Below are 7,500 nucleotides of genomic sequence, written 5' to 3'. Positions count from 1 at the left end.
TACAAGACTTCCACTATACATTTACGGAAACGTTAACATTGAGATACGAGGTTAACAAAGACGGAAATACTCAACAGCCTGAACTGCATTCCACAGCATGAAACAGAGAACATGGCACCCTTTTAAAATGTACTGTATTTCTTCTTTTTTTAAGTGCTGTCAGAATTGCAGGTTATTTCTCACCCTTAAAAATACATTATGTTTGGTTTCAAGCCTATTTTATACATATGTTTTAAACACTGTAGACCACAGATCTGTTTTCTGCCCTGTGCTTTCCAGACCAACTGCAGCTATGCTAAACCTGGTCAAATCCAAAAGGGAAAAAGAAGCTCTTTTCAGCAGACACATACGAAAGGACAAACCAAAGGATCGCTTACAAAAAAATATTTAACCTGTCGTCTCATTGGATTTCAGCTGGACTCAACGCACATTCGATTAAGTTGAGATCTGGCGGTTATTGAAGCATGGCATGAGACAAATCAACATTAGAGGTCATTAATCGGTGGAAAACTAAAATGCACAGCAACTGTAAACCTCATTTGTGGAGTGGAGCGTGGTAACAGTGAGAGGCTGGGCACCAGATGCTGCCAGTTACTGTAATTGCCCTCTGAAAGTAGCTCACTGAGTCAGCTTGAAAATGTACATCACTGTATACTGTCATGGAGAGATGCTGATGTTCAGGCGCCAACCGTTTCCCTTTCAAAACTAAATAGTTGTAAGCTACAACCCCTTCAGGCTGATACAAGACCCCTCCGCTTCGCGTCGGGGTCCTGATCACCCTGTCGGGGTTGTATTCGCTATAACAACCGCCTCGCTCTACATTATCCCGCTTATTACATGGCTACTTACCAAATAAATCAATAATTTGACTAATAACTTGACAAAATATTGATTTAAATGGGAGTTTATTGATTTAAATACGATTGTATTGCTTCCACTAGAGAAAATAGCTGCCGTGGTCTCTACGGTTGGAACTCCGGTCCATAGCAACGTAAAAACTCTGTAGCTTTTCATTGACATATAGCTTTTAATGCAATCCTTCGTCTATTACTCAACACCCCCGCCCCTTTTTTTGTTTTTTTTTTGGGGGGGGGGGAAAAAAAAAAACACCTTTTCTTTCTGCAGGCACAACAACAACAAAAAAACAAGAAGCGGTTGTTGGGTACGAAGGGGGTATTAATTCTGCTGCTCTAATTTACATTAAACTGAACATTTCTGTTGACGGTGAAGTGAGACACGGTGAATGGCTTCTTTGGGAATATTTATGTGGATGTTTATGTCCTCATTCATCTTGTTTCCTTTTTGCAGAGCCGCTGCATGTTGACACACCTGTAAGTTAACGTTAAACAAGTTGCAATGTAAGCTAACTAATTAGCGTTGTTGTCCCTACGGCTGTTACTGCGTAGCTAGCGATCATAGACGGTATAGAAAGACACTAGCGATAGACGCTCATCAGATCTGCTGTCATTGCTTGAATTTGAGGACAGAAGTTGCTCCACCTTTCCCCACTTTTTGCCACAGCTGATAGGCTAAATTATCCGGACTTCTTTCAGCGGATTGATTGATAGCTGTCCTCCAGAGTGAACAGAACTGCATCCATGGCAACGCTCTGCTTTTGCATGGCAACGGTGTGTTATCCTTAGCAGCGGTCTGTTATCAAGAAAATAACAGACCGCATTCTACATTAGAATTCAAGCAAGCCATGTAATAATACTGTATAACCACTACCTTGGCCACAGGTAAGTTAGGTTGTAGTAGTGTGGTTGTAGTGGGAGACTGAACGTAGCTCCGCTGTCAGCCTCCTTCGCTGTTTGAATAACGTCAGTAAGTTGGCGAACGTATTTCAGCGAGGCAAGACATCTTAAATCCAGAGTTTTAATCATTGCTCCGAACCCGTCTTTCTCAACGGTCTGTAGCGGGACCGGAGGTGGATTGCGTTCATAACGTTGCTCCGCTGCATGCTTGAAGTGACAGGTCTTTAACGTTAGCGCAGTAACGTTAGCACGGCCGAGTAACGTTAGAGCGACGGGCAACAAACGTGGCTAAATTATGTCCGATTTGTTAGAAAGAAAAAAAACTTGGGAACAACAGACGGCTCCTCTCTTGAGCACATGTTGTTCTGGTGTATCTCCGGTCTTTCTTCATCCTCTAGCTAACCTTCTTCTAGGTTCTTGTGCAGTACCGACCGTAGCCTCTCCCAGCTTAACAGACTGTTATGCTACCTGGCTAGCTAGGCTAGCAGATGTAATGTTACCCAGCATGCCATTCGGCGGTGTAGCTACATTTGTAAATGTAAAATTATTAGTGTTAGAAACTGTTTAGGTCTCAAATTGTTATATGCTTTGGTGTTTTATCCTTTTAAGATAGTTAGTTGTGGGTTATTAATTGTTGGGTTATAAAGTTACTACCATGAGTGAGAAGGGTACGCAGTTAACAGGGGCCCCGGTGCTGCGACGGAGTGTGAAAAAAAAAAACTGGATCGGCCCGTGGATCTGTTAATTTTTCCGATCCACCGATCCAGCTATTTTTGCAATATCGGGGCCGATAACCGATCCTAATATCGGATCGGTGCACCCCTACTTTAAACCAGGTGGTCTGGCTTTAAACCAGGTGGTCTGCCTGGCTTACATACACTCAGTTTGCTGGGCAAACACAAAGTGGATGGTTTAGTCTCAACAGCTCCAAGGACTAACACAGTAGGATGTAGGAGTTCTCGAGGGGACGTTCATACTGTATGACACCGGTCCAACACCCTGCTTTCACTGCGTTTGTGTGATTGTGTAAGCGAGTGTAAGAGAGTGAGCCATAAAGACTGAAAAAGGAAACCGACAAAACCTCAAACTATGAGTGCGAGAAAATACAGAGAAACCGTAGCTGCAATTAAGAGCAGTAGAGGAAAAAGCAAAGAGCCTGCAGGACAAAAACTATCCTGAAGAAAGATACCAGGCTTCAACTCTTTCACAGTATGCTTCCATATGGTGCCCTGGCAGCTGGAAACTAGTCCTTATCCTGATGAGTCTTGGCAAGACAAACATGTAGCAGACAACAGAGCAGTCACATGGAATTGTACACCAACACTGACACTGATGCAACATAGAACACCTCTAGTACAGTGATATGTTACCAGCCATACCTAACGCAGTCTATATGCTTCGCTGTTCCAGGGCTGCAGGAAATTCTGATATATTTTCCGTTTCCTTCCGCTTTCTTTGTGTTGGAATTTTAAATTCAGTGGATTTATGAGGACTATGGTTAACTGATCCTACAATCTCTGCATGGTAAATTGAGACAGCTAGCTAGACTATCTGTGCAATCTGAGTTCTCTCTCCCACGACTATGGACCTTTTTCACAGCAGACATTTTGACTTGTCATAGTAGGAAAAGCACAGCTGAAATTGATAACCGTAACGATGGCTCAATTCCATCAAGTGTCCCAGTAAGCTATTCCAGTGAGTCAGCATGCACAATACCAGGGCCTCTCCTAAGTGGAATGCAGCCATCATTCATGGTTTTGAATACACCTGTGCTTTTCCTTCTGTGACACGTCAACATGTCTGCTGTGAAAAAAGGTCTATTTTGCAGCAGCTCTGTGCAGAGTTTAGCAAGGCCCATGATGATTCTGATTGGTTTAAAGAAATGCCATTAAACCAGAGCACGTTTTCCTCCCATCCCCAAATGCTATGTGGAGTAGCCAGACTCTCCTTCAGCGCGCTTTGGAGGAGGGTCTGGCAAAGAGAGACTATACCTAATGTAACTCAACCACCAAGATGTGTGTCTACAGTGTACGCTATACAATCTATAGGCCCAATTCTATAGAATTTATAGAATAGGCTAAAGTAACATAGCATCACTATAATAACTGGGAAGATTTAATTGGCTCCAAGTCGGTGTCAACACGAGGTAAATAACATTAAAAGTGCAATGTTTCTCTTACAATTATTCAAATGTTTGATTTCACAGTTTAATTCAATTTCATGAAAAGCCAAATCACATATTTTCAGCTACTTCTCTTTCATGTGCAAGTGGTGACACACACACACACACACACACACACACACACACACACACACACACACACACACACACACACACACACACACACACACACACACACACACACACACACACACACACACACACACGCACACGCATCCCCCATCATCAGCTTCTTACCTTATTGCTGAAGAAAACGCAGCCTTGGATGTCTGCTGATCTTCACAGCTGAAATGAGAAATGGCAGACATGTGTGAGAGAAATGTACAGAATATGTAGCTTTACATATAACGATAATTACAATCTTTCCTCTTAATTCAAATATTAGAAATTAATCCCACATAGTAGTGTTCCTGCTCCGTAGATATCCAGGCACAAAATGCTCAGTACTATATTTTTTGATAATTGTAACTGTAGCTATGCCAAATGTGGCAGCACATGTGGATAAGTGAATGCAAAACAAAATGAAGAAATGCAAATTAATTAGTATATATATATATATATATATATATATATATATATATATATATATATATATAATAAGAAGCCAATTACAGCTGGTTAAGTGGCTGACTGCAAATTCAAAAAGCATGTTCATCAAACACAGAAACATGTTGCAATTCAGCTGTATCAATGCACCAATGCAAATAAGGTTTGTCTAAGCAGACTGGAACATACAGTATAGGAAGAATATAAATTATTAACTACTGAAATATCATAATATGATTGCATTGTTAAATAATTCAACACAAACTACACTGAACATTTCTAACTTGTTATTGGTGGTTGAACTTAAAAGGTCCAATGTTTAGGAATTTCTCCCATCTAGCATTGAGCTCATATATCGCAATCAACTCTCTCGCAGCACGCAGTTCAAAGTACGTATTACAGCTACGGTAGCCTTCACACAAAGCCGGTCTCTTGCTCTTTTCAATACCCTTTTTATTTTTCTGGGCGAAGAAGAAGACTCCTGTTCCTGAAATTTGGATTTTGAATACGTGTGGTCCTCCATGTTTCCTTCTTCAAACTTGCCGGGGCGGGGAAGCCACGATACCCATTAGCAGCATTAGCAGCACCTGTGAGTTTATCATGTGACAGCGAAAACGCGAAAGGCGGAGCAGTATGTCCTGTATGTCCCTTACCGGCTAACGTATTTCAAGATGGCACATGGATATGGAGCGTTTACCCCAGTTCATGCAAATGAAAATGTAAACGTAAAATTTCAAGCCCAAATGAATACTTGGAATTGACGGTGGTGGTAAATATTCATTAAAAAAGGACAAGTTTGTGAACGGGCAACACAGATTTTGATAATGAACAACTAAAAATGTTACACACTGGACCTTTAAATCAGGTGCCCTACTGGTGGAGGCAAAGGCACTTTACACAGAGATTTTCTAAAAGAGATTTGTACAGCATTTTTATCAAGACAACTCCAGGCATTTTTAAAAATCGATCGAATCCGCTACATTCAGCTCGCTCAAACTCAGATTATTGTGACCCATTGCACTTCAGGTACGGCAGCTTTCAAAATGACCCCACTGTGCTCTAAAAGACTTATCCTGCCCCGGCCACACAATGTTGTAACAACTACAGAGCAGCATGAACAAACAAACAGCCGTCAGCACTTTTATTTTCTCGTTCTTCAGGGAGCGATAAGAGCACAGCCTTTTGGGGTTTAAGGTTGGTCACTTTACAAATGATGGATATTTTGCACCACACATTAAAAAGTGTTGCTGTCGGTTGATTCATATTATCAGACAAAATGCTCGTTCAAAAGATTCCTCTGTAATATCAGCCCTCCCTGACCACAACCGCGACATTGATGACAATGTACTTGCAAACCTGAGAAGAACTTTGAAAACCAAGTAGGCTGCATGACAGCAGCTGCAGCACCATCACTGCTTCCCCCCAATGTCCCTCTTTGGACCTTACAGCTGAATCAGTTCAGTTCATGTGCCTTGAAAATGTAAATAAGTCAAGGAATGTTTTGGAAACTTACAATGTCAAGAATAAATCCATTTTACTAACAGCGACAAATCATCATTGGTATGGGAAATAGCCACATTAACTTTGACAAAAAAACTAACTTGCTGTTTCTAACCATTTAACAACTCTCACAGTTGAACATGAAGTGCTTAGAGCTTTTAACTGCGAGGTTCTGACTCCTGTCCACTAACTGACAGCTGTGGCTCGTTTAACTAACGAGCTGCTAGCTAGCTAGCTAGCTAGCTACGTGTCGGTTATCAGCTAGCTTGTTTATGTAGAAAAAGACACGCCACTCTGGTCTTTTTGAAGAGCGTAAAGCCTTAGTTCACTCTTATCTTTTTAAACATGAAAATAACACAGTGGCATTTTCTTTCTTGACAAAACCTTGATTGTTGCTTGGTTGGGCTGATTGTCGAGAAAGCATTAACCAGACAACAGCCAAGAGTTTATTTCGTAGTTAGGGCTATTCAAAGAATAAACACGTATTAGCTACCTCTGGCTAAATGTGAAAGTGTAGTATATACATTATGTAAAATGGTCACCAAATGGTCCTTTCACCTCTTAATTGTAAAGACATTCTTAATATTATTGCTATTCAAAACCGCAGCTCTTGCACTTTCAAATAGTCATTTTCATTTTAATCATTCAGTTCCCCAAATCTAGCACACCATCTTCTCCAAGCTAGTAAAAAAGACAAAGTCCAGTCCATTTAGTATAGCGAAAACAGTCCATAACACTACAGTGACAGTGCCACATGCAGTCAAGTGTTGCATGGTCTGCAGTCAGGTCGAGATACTGTATGTGGCATTTTGCTGCAGTTTAAGTTTCCAAATGTTCTGAACTAGAAAAATCCATAGCAGGACAACTAGAATAGTTCACAATATGCAGTGTGGGTTATTACCTATTTTTAACAGTCTGTGGTTATTACACCTGGCCAAGCAGTACAGAGTAATGCCCTCACCCAGAGTTAATGACATGGGCTGTAGCTGACATGCTGGAGACTGATTGGGGACAAGTGAGAGACACTCAAGGTGGATCATTGGAGGGAAAAGCAACACACTGCAGGCTCTCACTCTTGTGCAGGTCCTCTCCCCCTCAGGAGCTTGTGCACACTCTGCAGTTACACCAACGCTCACCAACACTCAACAACACTGTGCTGTAAGCAATGTTGCGTTAGTCATACGTGATTTGTTTTCACACACGGCAAAGGTGCGATAGTATTAAGTATTGGTCACAGGAAAACAGGACGGTAGCATATTAATCCATCAATGAATCCATCCAAAAGCAAAGAATTACAAACAATGTAAGCTTAGAGGGTCAAATCCAAACAGCTGCATTGTGATAAGGGGACACACTACAAAGATCCGGTAGGCTCATTTCTTTCTAATTCCACACCCACACATTTGTTAAATTCGCAGACTTGTAGTCTTCAGCTCCAATCGACATTGCCTCAAATAACTTTAGGCAATACTATTTTTTCACAAGCAGTAGTACTCCACAAGACCGGCCAACAGATGT

The 7,500-nt window shown here is 41.3% G+C and overlaps 1 protein-coding gene across 1 annotated transcript in view; it reads right to left on the bottom strand.

Moving 5' to 3' along the window:
* LOC120555771 (talin-2) overlaps positions 1-7,500 on the bottom strand; it is a 97,713-nt gene that overhangs the window by 64,215 nt on the left and 25,998 nt on the right. The window contains exon 2 of the mRNA XM_039794822.1: positions 4,174-4,221. The gene's annotated coding sequence lies outside the window, so the exon portion shown is untranslated. The remainder of the gene's footprint in view (positions 1-4,173; positions 4,222-7,500) is intronic.

This window comes from Perca fluviatilis, chromosome 3 (genome assembly GCF_010015445.1).
Source record: "Perca fluviatilis chromosome 3, GENO_Pfluv_1.0, whole genome shotgun sequence".
Taxonomy (NCBI): domain Eukaryota; kingdom Metazoa; phylum Chordata; class Actinopteri; order Perciformes; family Percidae; genus Perca; species Perca fluviatilis.
The sequence above is the reverse complement of the archived record's forward strand: the minus strand, read 5'-3'. Positions and strand labels throughout refer to the sequence as shown.